The 14,380-nt window shown below is 45.4% G+C and overlaps 1 protein-coding gene and 1 long non-coding RNA gene across 8 annotated transcripts in view; one reads left to right on the forward strand and one right to left on the reverse strand.

Moving 5' to 3' along the window:
• MFAP3L (microfibril associated protein 3 like) overlaps positions 1 to 11,582 on the reverse strand; it is a 38,685-nt gene extending 27,103 nt beyond the window's left edge. The window contains exon 1 of the mRNA XM_045799435.2: positions 11,341 to 11,582. The gene's annotated coding sequence lies outside the window, so the exon portion shown is untranslated. The remainder of the gene's footprint in view (positions 1 to 11,340) is intronic.
• Positions 11,583 to 11,672: 90 nt separating this feature from the next.
• LOC123793589 (uncharacterized) overlaps positions 11,673 to 14,380 on the forward strand; it is a 47,792-nt gene continuing 45,084 nt past the window's right edge. For all 7 annotated transcript variants that reach the window (XR_015726520.1, XR_015726521.1, XR_015726524.1 and 4 more), the window contains exon 1: positions 11,673 to 12,785. This is a non-coding gene — a long non-coding RNA (uncharacterized LOC123793589). The remainder of the gene's footprint in view (positions 12,786 to 14,380) is intronic.

Genomic DNA, 14,380 nt, shown 5'->3' on the forward strand with positions numbered 1-14,380 from the left:
CAGTTATTTTGATTTCATCTCAAGCCCATTTCCTCAGAAGTTCTTGATGTACTTAGTATATAAGCCCCTATGTCCAGAGTGAAGTCAGGCAGGGGCTGATGGGCATCTGGAAGGCTGGACACATCAATGAGTAAGAACTCTTCTCCGGCCTGGAAAAATGGCCAGGGGATCCCATGGTATCAAGGAGAGGTTTTATTGAGGTGCTGACCCCTAGCTGCCTGCCTGCAGATCCAGGCTGGCCAGCTCTCTGCCCAGACAGAAGAGGCCGACGCATGTCCGCCGTGCAGCAGGGTATACTGCTCTATAAATCAGAAGCAATGTTCTTAACATGCTTTCCTAAATCGGATATATGGCCCAAGGCAATTGCCAACAATTACATTTTCTTGTGGATTCTGGTGTACTTCGTAAACTCCTAAGGCCTTCATAGTGAAAGTGCCTTTCTCAGTTCCCCACTTGACACAGACAGCTTCCCAACTGGCCAGATGTAATGCACTTGTGGGCAGTTTTCTATTGATGTGATATTATGAGGGTGGTTGATTATTTTGTGCTTGGACAGCCCGTGATAAAGCTATTTCACTTATCATGAGTAAGAAGGACAGTATTAATAATACCCAAACAAGATACAGAGCAATGTCTAATAGGAATGTATCCAGTGTGCCACGGGATAGCCAACGTGAAGAGGAACTTGCTACAGGACTCCCTGCAGCCAGAGAACTGAGCTCATAATACAACAAAGGGTTGGAATTAGGTTCCTGGGATAAGAAATGGGATGGACCCTGAGGTTAAAGTCAAGAACAGAAATTTTGGGGTGAGCTGGGAAGAGGGCACTAGTTTAGCATTTTAGGGTTAAAACCCACAAACTCCTTTCCTCAGTTTTGCCATTTACTAGGAGATAACTTCTGGGAGTCAGCTGATCCCTCTGAGCTGCAGGCCCATCTCTTAGGCTCCTTTTGAGCTACCATTCAATGACCACAACAACCAGGAGTGTGGCTGGGGCTGGCTGAGGGATGGAATGGCAAGTGGCAAAGAAGAGGAGAAGAAGAGGGAACGAGCAAGGAGTTTCTTATGTACAGTGAAGATCTCACTGCAGGAAATTCAATCAGCACAAACAACTGTGGTTGCCAAGCCATTCAGGACTTGGTGATGGCCCAGGAACCAGCTTGGGCATCATACGGCACATGGTAACTTGTTTTCCGTAGGGAAGGCAACTTCTTGAGTGTTCCTCACATCCTAAGCGATATACTGAAAAAGAAAACTGCCTCAAGCTCCCAAGGCCTTTGGACCCTCCATCTACACCCTCCAGACACCCTCACCACACTGCTGAGATGAATCAGATTCCTGCAGGGCTAGACCACTGAGGGGCTGGCCAAGGCATAACACAGTCCCCAGCTGGGGCCTTGAAACCTTCATTTCACTTGATAATTCACTACAGAGAGGTCTTGGGTCTGCTCTTGCCATTTGGGGGGTATAATTTTTATCATGAAATTCCACTATGATAAAATGTGGTTGGTGTTCAAATATTTATTGACTGTCCTAGGAACCAGGCATGCGTTACTTTTTTTTCTTTTTTCCCTTTTTTAATGACTAGTAACAATCTAGGCATGGGGATGCTTCAAGAAAATGAAAATAAAACACAAAAACTTTTAAATTATTTCAATGTAATATTTCCAGGGGTCCTTTGCTCAAGAGTAAAAGCCAGAGAAGGCCTTCCCATGGCCTCTACAATTTGGCCCCTAGCAGCCTCTCAATCTTCATTTCTGACCTCACTACCCATCTCTTACTCCCTGCCAGCCACACTGGGCCCTGCCAATCCTGGAATGTGCCAGATATATTAGAACCCTTGCACTTACTAGTTCTTCCATCTGAAATAAGTCCCCGGGATGCCTGCAAGGCGCACTGCCTACATTTCCTTTCTCAAATGTCACCTCATCAGCAAGGCCCTCCCTGGTCATCTTACAAAAAATAGCATCCTCCAATCCCCATCAGTCCTTGTCACCTTTACCGTGCCTTCATACCGTGAACTATCCTGTTCCTACTAAGATATGAGCTCCTGGACAGATGGACTTCTGTTGTTGACACTGTTCGCTGTCGTATCCCCATGTCTAGAAACATACTTTGCTCATTGCAAGGGCTTGGATATCTGTTGAGTGAATTTATACTAGTTCTATGCCCTCTCATTTGGACACATTACTAACTTATGGGGCATCTACATTCGCCCTACATTTCCCGCAAATTCTACCCATTTCTTAGAAATTCTGGGTAACTAGGTCTATTCCTTACCACGAAACTAACTTTAAAATATAAACCAAGATTTCTTTAAAAGTCAGTCTTTAGAAACACATCCTTCCTTACAGGGAGCCCTGAGAGGTGAGCTACTCCCAACACAGCCCGGGAGCAGAGGCTGAGGGAGAGGGTCCGTCAGAGGACTTGGGGCTGCTGTCTGGCATGAGTAATGTGTCTGGGGACTATTTTCTATGCCCGAAATATACATTCTTTTTATTGTTGAGATGAAAAGCAACCGCCTACTTAATTTATACATCAAATGTCGAAACCATCCCTTACTTCTTATCTCTCTGCTTGTTTGATTAAGGCCATTCAAATTCACGGTGTAGGAACTGGATTACCTGGGGTTTCTTCTTTCAGCAGAGTAAAATTTCATCTATTTGAAAAAATATGCTCAATAACTGAAGAGGGTAGTTAAAAAAGCCTTTCCTCCTTCCTCCTTTACCAGCTTATTATCACAAAGTGGAATTGCATAATGAATATTTCTCTGAATCGCATATGCCAAGTGTTTTTCATAGACACTAGGAACTGGATCTTAGTGAAAAACAGATTAGAAGAGAGCCTGTAATTCAAACCCTGTTTGATTTGTTATTAAGAGCTCAATAACAATGTCCCTTATGATTACCTAAGCACTTACGGTTTATGAAACACTCCCACGGATGGTATCCCATTTGAGTCTCACACTACCCTAGGACATGGCCCTACCTTAGGACAAGGTCCAGTGGTTCTTTCTGTCCACACTGAATGGTGAAAGCAGCAGAGGCCAAGGCACCAACCCACAAGGAGAAGCCCCTCACAGAACCTTGTCTTCTCGCACTCTCTTGCTCTTGTAACCCCTGTACAGTTATCACTGAGTGAACACCACAGCTTGGCCAAACTGTCTAAATGTTATAAGCACCCAAGCTGTCAGAATTGTTATTTAAAATTAACGATTTCAAAATACTGATATTATTTTAAAAACCATTTAAAAATTTTGGACATAAAATCAATTATCTTTCAAAATTTGGTTGAATCCAAATAATCTTCTAGCTTGACTTTAGTGCATATCCTAAGATCAATCTTTCCCCCAAATTAAGTGTTTTTCAGTGCGACAACATGGAAAATTACCTTAACTAAACAAAAAACCAGAAAAAAGTTGAAAATATGGGTTCAGTGATTGCCACACAGAATTTTGAAGGAAGCTTTGCTATTCTCTCAGCTTTGATGGGAAAAGGCCCTGAGCACAATTGCCAGATATCTTAATGATTTCTCACCTGTGCAGTCAGATTCAGCTAAGTGATTAAAAAATTAGGAGCCAGTTGTATCAGTTAAGCTGAACTCCCAAGTATTTATGAGGCCACTATTATCAGCTTAGTACCAATTGGTGTGGGCTTAAAAAAAATTTTAAGACCAGTTCTTTACCCTACCGGTGCTTAGAATCTTGGTGATAACTGCACACCAAACAATATATAATTAAGCGGTAAACTGGGCAAATACCACAGACATTCAGAAGAGGGCCAGCTGGAAAGGTCACAGAATGTTCCCTGGGGTTGGTCAAATCCTGAAGGATGAATAAAGGAGACATGATAGTTTTCTCAGCAGGAGTAATGTCTTAGTTTAGACAAGTAGGGATGGAAATAAACACGGCATGCCAATTACAAATAAAAATCTGTGTTATAGTATGTTTTTGCTAGGCTTCTGCAATGGATCTGATGTGCATCCTCATCTCAAGAACTCTGGGATATTAGAGCACTCCTCCAGAAACTCTATTTAATAAGGGGGCCTCTAGAGCTCCTTAGGAGAAATGGTAAGGAGGATTCTGGGACAGATGATCCATTACTTAGGAAGTAAAAACTAAAACACCAGTGAATGAAGGGGAGATAGCCGTAACCCAGAGGTAGAGATGAGATGCCCGAGGAAGGCAGGAGGGAAGCAAAAGTCCACTACAGGTGCTGGGCCCAGCCGCACAGGGAGAAATGATGTGCCTGCAGTGAGGCAAAGTATTGGTAATACTCAAATGTTTTCTAGAAATTAATTTCAAGTTCCTCAAAAGTGTTTTAAGATGCAGAAAACCAAGTGACCTTTGGGAAGTCAAATAAGAGCAAGACTCAGTCAGACACCAAATAATCCAGGGTTGTCCAAACCCTGAAGGAAAAAAAAAAAAAAAAAACCTTCCCTCCAACTTAGGACTGACAACAGGAATGGCAAAAGGGTGGGTGGGGAGAGGGCAAGAGCAGAAGCACAGGCAATTAGTAAGGGCAATGCAGCCCAGGGCCTGGCTTTGGTAATGAAGCAGACATTTACAAAGTGAAGTTAGCACTAGCAGCTGGAAAGCAAGAAATCTCAAGGTTACTAGATGTTCAAACCATCCCATGGCCATCCTGGGGTGTGAAGACCCAGAAAAAAAGTCCTGGGTAAAGCTTGGAGCCAAATACTGATGCAGTCTTCACTCAAATACCTCCCCATGCTGAGGACCAAGGAAAGTGGGTTTTGCCTCAGTAAGAAAACACAATGCCTATATATACATCTACTTAATTCTTTACAGGGCAGCTTGGCCACTAGGAAGAAAGGAATTAACTGGTCAACTTGGAATAGCTCCCACTTTCACAAATATTATATTGTCCTTGCTAGTTCCCAGAGAGTACAGAATGGTACAGACCCTGGAACAGATGCAGCCCATCTTGTCTAGGAGAGGTAGTGCTTTAATAAACCGATGCAAATGAAGTGAATTAGCCTCAGCTGGGGCCCTCCAGTCCTGAACTGGGTGGGACCCATCAATGGGCAATTCTGGAACATTTTATTCCAACCCATTTACTTCCTTAAGGAGCAAAGCCTTCTCTTCCACTCTTCCTGGCATCATCAGCCAACTCTAATCCTCAATGGAAGGAAAGATTTTGAATTATATTTAAATACCTGCTCAGCAAACTTTCTCTCTTCCACAGATTACAAAGAGTCAACTTCAGCCCAGCCTCTAAGACAGTTACCTTCTAGTCCAGAATTAGGGAAGTCTACCTCATATCAATATCGTTCAGCCTCACTAGCATCCCCAAATACTTCTGCCCAGAAGCTGATGAACCATCAGGGAATCAATTTCTTCTTTCTTTCTTTGATGCCTCCCTTGCAAAGTACGTGCCCAGCAAGGAAATTCTGATTTCCTCCTCCACACACAGCTGTGGGTTTGGGCTTCCCTGCTCCTCTGCTGCTTTAGGTGCCTCTGGTTAAGCACCTGCAGTGGAAGTCGGTGTCTCTGGTCCTGCAAAGCCTTGTGCTCACAGAACCCTCGAGAGACCGTGCCTTCCACACTCTGCAGCACCCGACACAGACAATCCAATCACATGGGAGTCGCTTCTGATGCCTCCTTTCCCTCCCTGCTCACATGGCCACCACATTCCTGGTTTTTCCCAACTTTATGTGCTCACCATCTCTGACTGGCACCTCTCTACTAGACTCCTTCCTCACTGACCTGCCTCTAGTCTTGCCTGCCTCCAATTCACATACCAGGTTGTTGCCGAAATCAGCTGACTCCCAAAGATCTGACTTAAGACATACTCCATGTCTTTGTCAGTAGTATGAAACTGAAGTCCTTGGCAGGACATACATGACCCTTCATGATCCGACTCCTATCCAGCTCTTTAACCTCATCTCTGCAGCTTCCCCTGCCCCTCTCCTTTCCTGGCTGCCTCGAATTCCCCACAGCCCCTCTGTGTCTCCAGCTGGCCACGCTGCCTTTCATAACCTTGCGCGGCTGGCAAACCCCTACTTGGCTTTCAAGTCTTGCTTCAAAAGCCCTCCAGGATGCCCCCAGGTAGCCCTGGACACTGCTCTTCTCACTGATCTTAACCCATACCTTCATTTTTCCCCCCTGCAATGATTTTTGTGCACGTCTGCCCCACCATTAAGCTCTCAGGTCATCAGTATTTGTTGAATGTATTGATGAATTAATTAATGAAGGGATGAGAAAAACTTACCTGACAATACAGATTTGGAGACACTGGTGTGTGGGCTAGTGATGCAGTCATCAGGAAAAAGAAATCACCCAGAAGGAACACAGTAGACCACAAGATGAGAAAACCAAGGTTGGAACTCAGAGAAAAGAGAGACAAACCCTCTCTTTTGTGAAAGAGCAATAAAAAAAGAAAAGAAAAGAAGCATGGAGAGAACTAGGGGCCTGTATCCCAGTAGACCAAGGCAGAGAAGATTCAAGAAAGAGGAATGGTTTGCACTAAGCTAGTCCTTTACAGTGGCGAACAATAATTATTACATCCTTTTATAAGGACATTCGGGTAAAAATCTTATAAAGTTATATAAATGGGAGCTAGACAATATAGATACACAGTTTTGTTTTTATTAAGATGATTCTTAGTCAAGTCTTACTGTTTCCAGTTTCAGATTCTGCCAGCCGAAGGCTTCCTTTACCATGTTGTCTGAAAAGTGTATTTTTCTCTCACCAATTTTTTCTAACATATAGTTTAGCTTCAATTCAGAGCTACTCTTGTAACACTAAGATAGATTTCTTCAGTTGAGGTTTTCCAGACACAGAGATGGCAACTCGACCAGACTACAAGTTTTTATAAGACAGAAATTAAGCCCTTGTACTTAAGAGAGAGTGAATAAATATGTCTGGAAAGAATGACTGAATTTCTTACAGAAGTTGGGTCATCTAGTACCACAGCTTTCATCCATACCCTGGCAAATACGGAGCCTATAGCAAGCATGCTAATTGATTTTGGCCATTTCCCAGCTTGTACAGACAAGCCCACAACACCCCACAAGCTATGAGCAACTGGTCAGAGCTGGCCCAGGTGACATTACATCATCTCAAGGTAACTGCATTAGATTTGAGCTTTCATGGCTCTCTGGTCATGTCTGCATGGTATACAGCCAGCAGAGAGGCTGTCTGCTAAGAGGACAATGGGCAGAAACAAAGCAGTCAAAATGTGACGTGGTCCTTCTGCTTTACTTTTTATGACCTTCTTCTATTACAAATTGTGAATAAGAGTCTCTTAAGCTATTAATTTCAAAGATGTATACAAGTGCCATCTCTGATCAATTCAGAGAACAGAATTCTATACCATGTGGGTTCCAGATTTCTGTCACTGACCACCTCTGGCTAGACACCCTTTGTCAAACAGCTGTATGAACCTTAGGGTTTAGCCATTGATTGCTTTTTTAGAAAGATAAATCTGGCAGCAGTCTGTTTATTGCATGTTCCTGTTTTAAAATGCTTAGCTGGTTTCCCATCGTTTCTCTATACGTAATAAGATAAAATCCGAACTCCTTTGCATGGCATCAAGTTCATCACAACGAAAGGACCGTTTCATTCTCCTTCTCCTGCCTCTGCCCTTTATTCTATCATACCAAGTCTTTCTTTGCATAATGATTGTATTAGCTTTCTATTGCTCCTTTCTGTGCACTAAGTCATAAACTTAGTGACTTTAACATACAAATGTATCGTCTTTCAGTTCTGTGGGTTAAAAGTTCAAAAGGGATCTTACTAGGCTAATCGGAGAGTTGGCAGTGCTGCCTTCCTTCTGGAAGCTCTAGAACAGCATCTGTTCCCTTGTCTTTGCCAGCTTCTAGAGGCTGCCCACATTCTTGAGTCGTGGCCCCCTTCCATCTTCAAAGCCAGCAATGGCCAGTCGAATCTTTGTCACATGGCCTCACTCTGACACTGACTTCTGCTTTCCTCTTTCACCTGTACGGACTCTTGTGATTACACTGGGCCCACTGAATGATCCTGATAATCTCTCCATCTCCAAATCTTCAACTTAATCACATCTGCAATGGCCCAGAGTGGACATCTTCGGGGGGCCATTATTCTAACAACCATAGTGATGTTCCTTCTGCTTGGAGAGTTCACTTCTCTGCTTAGAAGACTTCTACCTAAATTCCTTAGGTATTCCTTAAGATCCTATGGAAATGTCACTATTTTCATCACCCCCTTCTTCCAACCCAAAGGGCTCATTTCTCTTGTCTCCTCAGTTCCATGTACAATGCCTCTCCTGGAGCACTTACCTTACATTATAGTTTACTTGTCCTCAAGTATGTCTCTCTGACTAGATTCTGAGTCACTAAGTCTTATTCATTTCTGCAGCCCCTGGGGCCTAACTATTAAAGACTGTGGGGAAGAAAAATGAATGTGGTATTTTAATGAGTGAAGACCTCAGGTGGAGGCAGAGGCAAGACAGGAAATTCACAGGGCTTCTGTTTTGAGTACAACTTAGAAACTAGTTCTGACAGCTCTTAACTAGGTCTTAACACAATACCAATCAAACTCCTTAATCCTTTAACCATTCCAGGGAGGCATTAGAGCCAACTTAAACCATTCACATCTAAGGATATTTCTTTTTTTTCTTTTCTTTTCTTTTTTTAAGGACATTTCCAACTTTAATGTAAGTTGTCATGGATCACAACATGTCAGTTTTAAGTGTCCTCCTGGGCATGGCTGGAAAAGGGCAAGCTGCAGCCCAAGCACTTGGTTGGGTGAGGGAAGTGGTACTATCTGAATGATTTCTGAATTTCGAAAAATGACACTCATCTAACAAATCTGACTATACTACAATGGAGGTTAAAGCCACTTTGCCACAATATTTATGTGGTATTTCAGTATCTGGAAGTTTTTCATTAAAAAAAAAAAAAAGAACAAAAGTTCAAATAAATAGCCCCAACTGCTCCACTATCTAAATTACAAGCCAAATGAGAGGTTGAATAAATTATGGCCACACCAACGCAGGAAGATCTATTTTTAAAGGCCAGTAGTTTACTATGAATATCTAATGTCACTCACAACACCATACAGTACAGAAATCTGAAGACACGGAAATAAAATGAAAAATTACGCGCCTAGCAGTTGAGTTGAAAGAACCCAACAGGCATAAAAAAGAAGGAATGATCACCTGTTTCCTAATTTGAATACAAAGTCTACTTTGCTATTTTTTCTTCATTAGCAATAATAAAAACCCCTCTCCAACCTAAATCCTGTCAGGTTTCATCATTTTAGTTTGGGAAACTCCGTTCTCTTGTGGAATTCCCAAGGCAATAAGCAGTGTTTAAACATGCCTTTTGTTAAATTTCACTGCTTTTCCTAATCTTGAAAAAATGAGATTTTTTTAGATCCAAAAGGGGGTCTCCTGATCCGTATTAAACCTCACATTCACAAAGAGGGAATCTTAGGCCTTGGTTCCCCCTCTAGGTCAAGAAGCAGCCAAGGCTAAGGGGAGACATTACCGACTGCCACTTGGGATGCAGCCTGAGAGCACAAGACGGGGTCTACAGGATTAGTTGCCCTCGTATGCGGTGCTGCAAGGTAGACTTTAAAGTTGATGCATTGTTATAGAAAAGGGAAGTGCAATTTCTCAGTGTTTGTGATGGTTTTTTCAAACTTCTAAGTTTTTCTGTGAATGTATTTAGAAGTACATTTAGGAGCAATGAACACCACCAACCAACCAATTGGGCTAACACAGGACTAACGGCCTAATTTGCAGAAATACTGATCATGTTGTTGCTATTGTTGTGTGGACATTTCAAGCCTTTCCTGTTCTTAAATCTCGGTTATGTATAGGCAAAGCATAAAGCTCACTGGGGAAATCACTCAGGGGATCTGGAATTAGAGCTGGAGCCATCTCGGGCCAGAACAAACATTGAAGGCTATTCACAAACCAATGAAAAGTCAATGCACTTCCAAAGTCTATTAAGGTCTGTCAAGAATGCAAACAAGAAGTTTTGTAATAAGCTTAATAAATAAAACAACTGAACCTACTAACTGGTACTTACAGAAACAGGCTTGAGAATATAGCCTGAGAGGTAGAACAGGTTCCCGCTAGAACAAGGATTGTTTACCTTGCTCCGATTAAATACAATAATCCTAAGAGTGGTAATGGTACTAAATGTTTTAGGAAGAACCAACAGTACAAACCCCAGTGGGATCTACAAACTGCATTTTTCCGTAAAAGTAAAATGCCAGTAGGAACTACATCGTTCTAACATTCTCCCTTCTGAATATAAATCTTCTTCCATCTTGCATTTCATCCTGAACAATTTTACTATGTTCAGCATAGTAGCAACTGAAAAAAAATGTGTTTCATCTAGAAGCAAAAGTGAGAAACCTTTACAAAAAACACTGAGCTTCTCCAAAGCTAGATTTCCAAATTCTTAATATAAGCTAACACAAAATAAAGACTGCTACAGTAACCAAACTTTTCTGCTAACAAGTATCCTTAAAAACAATGACAATTCAACCATAATAGATTGTTTTCTACAGTATGAGCAGATAATGGACCTACATTCTTTTTTTTTTTTTTTTTTTTTTTTGCTAACTTGCTTTTATAAATCTTGCAACTTGCAAGCTCAAGTTTTTTTTTGGAGGCGAAGGCAAGTTAATAGTCGAGCTTAAAATAAATCGGCTTTGCAATTACTTTTTTTTTTTTTTTTTGATGAAGCACGTTTCCCCATTCCACGCCATGAAGCAATTCGATGTCAACTTGCTATGGAGTCAAATGCGACAAACTCCGAGAGCTCCAGTCGCGAGGCGGCGGCTTGCTGCACCCACAGCTTCCCGCACTCCTGCAGCATTAGGACGCTGCACTCTCCTGGCTCTGGGTGCAGAACCCGAACCCAAGGCCTCCGGGCCACGGGACAGTACACCCTACCCCCGTCCTCGGGAAACTGAGGCACGGTGAGCCGAGCGATCTGGAGTCCGGCGAAGGCCCCCGCCGCTGCTTGGCGTTCCCTTGCCCCCCGGAGGTCTGGGAGGCTGCACGGCAGCACACTGTAGACACCGCGCTCTTCGCCGTAGGAAGATTATGGCACAAGCCTGAGAGGTGGCTGTCCCCAACCCACCAGCCCCCCGGGTCCCGGGTCCCGCCCCGCAGGGATCTCGAAGCATCCTGCGACCCCCAGGAGCCCGCTACTGGGACCTCACGGCGCCTCCAGCGAGCAGCCTCCTCCTTGGGCTCCGCCAGCCTAAGCACCCGAAAGTTCTTCGGCCCCAGCGGCCGCAGCGACCCGGCCGCCTACCCCGTGCGGGGCTCCCTGCCACCCGCTCCCAGCCGCCCCTGCTGTCCGGGCGCCCCTGCTAACCTGACGCCGCCGCGCCACTCAGGTGGCCGCCTTGCGCCCCTCGCCATGGCCAGCCTGCGAGCTGTCGCCGCTCCACGCTCCGCGCCCGACGCCCGGCAGCGCCTACTGCGGGCGAGCTGCCTCCGCCGGAGCCGGGCAGCGATGCGGGATGCACCGCGGGCGGCCAAGAGTGCGGAGCTTCCCACCTACAGCAGCCGGAGCCGGCCGGTGCCGAGCATGCCCAGTGCGGCTCGCCGAGCGGCGCGGAGGCGCGGGGCCGGGAGGGGTGTCGCCGCCGGGTTTTCGCAGCAGCCACGGGCGCGGGGCGGAGCTGGCCGGCCGGGCGAACCTGTGAGAGCAGCGGGATCCGCCCGCGGAGGAGGGGGGCGGGTTAAGTGTGTTGGGGAGTCTCTCATTCAGCTGGCGCAAGCTCTGGGGCGGGATTCGTCCCCCGGGCTCCGCTCAAGCACGCCTAGGGTGTTGCTGGAGCCGAGGGCACTTATTTCCGACGCTGTGGTGCTTGGGCAGCGTGACTGATAATTGTCGGGGGGCAGGGCGCTCCCAGGGCTTCCAGCGCAACTTTTCTGAGCGTCGCGTCGCATTGTTGTTCAGGGACACCCAGGAACAGGTTTCCTAGGATGGGACACGGGAGAGAACCAACCGTTCAGCCTCTGGACTTAACCCTATCTCCAAGGCCACCTGTGAAGCCACCTGGCCATCAAATCTTCGCGGGCCTTCCCGGGTGACTCTGCTGTCACTTCTAAAGCTCACACAGAAGCGGCTGGAAGAAAGTACAACAGGATGTTCACTGGTGACTTCTGAGTGGTGGGGTTCCAAGGATTTTTAAATTTTTTCTTTTTTGATTACAGTTTCTGAGTTTTCTATAATGGAAATCTGGTGCTTTTTATATGTTATTCTAAAATCGCTTTTTAAAAACGCCTGCAGAACTTCGGCGGCACAGTCCTGCAATGTAAGCAGCAACCCCCCCCCCCCCATTGTTTTTGTTGTTTTAAGACTTGCGGGAGACAATTTCTGGGGACCCGACCAGGCTCTTCCTCCCAGCCTCCTTTCGGGCCGTCCTTTGGCCACGCCCCAGCCCTACCCTTTTACTCCAGTACCGCCCACTTCTCCTTTGGTTGCTGAAAAAATCCGGAAAGGTGGATTTTCAACATTGACGTTCCCGGTGGCTCCTGTGCCAGAATGGGCATGTTCCGCCGCCGGGTCAGGGACTGCTGACAAGGGGGAGAGGCGTCTTTAAGCAACTCCCAGTCTCTCTCCTCCTTCTCTCCGTCCTTGGCAAACGGAACAAAGTAGCACCTCCGACCCCCTGCCCGGAGCTCGGACCTGCAAAGTGGGTCAGGACTCGACTGAGCATGCTCCGGACAGTGCCAGAATGCCGCACGCGGCTGGCTGCATCTCGTTGCCCAAGGTTGATGTAGCTGCGCTCGCTCGTCACGACATCGAAGGTCAGGAGGCGGGTGGAAGCAGGGCCCTCGAGTTGCGCTATAGCTTCGACACGTGGACAGGTCGCTTCTACCCAGGCCCGTGTTGGGGGTGTGGTGTGGATGCGTGGGATCTGACTTATAAGTGACTCAAACCCTGATTTTTCCCTAAAAGATTAAAATTAGAAATAATGTTTTAACATTGGCTTTATGACATCTCCAATAATAACACATTTTAGCTCTAAGAACTTCTCGGCCCATCTTCCTTTAAAGAAACCTAAATCTTTTTTCGAGTGTTCTTTACATTTGCACCAGAATCCTAAATTTTCTCTTGTTTTATCAAAGATTAAGTGTTTGTCCTCACTTTCAGATAATTCCAGAGTAGTATATTCCTTTTTTTTTTTTTTTCCTTCCGACAATTCTGTGTTCACTGAGACTTCTGTCCACCTCTTTTCAAATTCTCAGAGAATGGGCAGAATGCCCTCATGCTATCTTTTTTTTTTTTTTTTAAGATTTTATTTATTTATTTGACAGAGATAGAGAAAGCCAGCAAGAGAGGGAACACAAGCAGGGGAGTGGGAGAGGAAGAAGCAGGCTCCCAGCGGGGGAGCCTGATGTGGGGCTGGATTCCAGAGCACCGGGATTACGCCCTGAGCCGAAGGCAGACGCCCAACGACTGCGCCACCCAGGCGCCCCGCTCTCATGCTATCTTAAATAGGCTTGAAGCAGGTGTGGGAAATTTGCTTTTAATGCTCTGTCACAGAAGAGAAGACTGAAGTGGAAAAGATTACAGGGAAGAGATTTTACAGGCTTAAGGTAATATACTCAAGAACCCAGAGAGAGCCTTGCAGTGAGACCAGGCAGGTCAATGGCATATTCTGTTTTCTGTCTGAGGAGGAAAACAGGCAGATGGATCAGCTGCCCAGTGTCGGTTGGTGTGATAGGGGGAGATACCTTCACTAAGGGTTGGCTTCATTTAAGCCCCTCCCTCTCATCCAGCCCCGGTTCAGCGTCAGCATGATTGGAGACACCATCTTTAAAGGAAGGTCACTCCTGGGAAGAACTTAAGTGTTTCCCCCCAGACTCTAACTTGTGCTGGTCATCCTCATCCCTCAGCTTTGAGACTCCGTTGTTCCTGGTACCTCCTGAGCGCTGCTCTTGTTCCCTATAGATATCTATACCGCAAATAGTCTGGCTGGGGAAAAGATGGGTAAGACATCACTTTAATAGTCCATACTGCATTCCTTCCCATCTGAAGCTTCCTCGTCACCAGTCTTCCATGACACAAAACTTTCTTAGTTTTTCTGTCTCTCTGATGGTTCTTTCTCATCTTCGTTCTCTGGATTCTTTTCCTTTGCACTACCCCATTGTAGATGTTCTGTCCTGTGGCCTCTTCCCTTCTGCTTTCCCTTCTGCTCTTCCAATCTGATGACCAGTCAGTACCAAGGTGGGGTTCAGTTGGTGTGTGCACATAAGTTCATAATAGCTGTTAATTGCTGCCAATTCTTTCTGGTCCATCAGGCGCCTATTCTGATTGGTCATTGTCTATGCCTGACCATTTGTCTCTACTGGTTTTAATATTTTGAGTATTATCTTTGCCACAAACATCATATTCCTCT

The sequence above is a fragment of the Ursus americanus genome, chromosome 13 (genome assembly GCF_024610735.1).
Source record: "Ursus americanus isolate L20-20 chromosome 13, mUrsAme1.1.p, whole genome shotgun sequence".
Lineage (NCBI taxonomy): Eukaryota > Metazoa > Chordata > Mammalia > Carnivora > Ursidae > Ursus > Ursus americanus.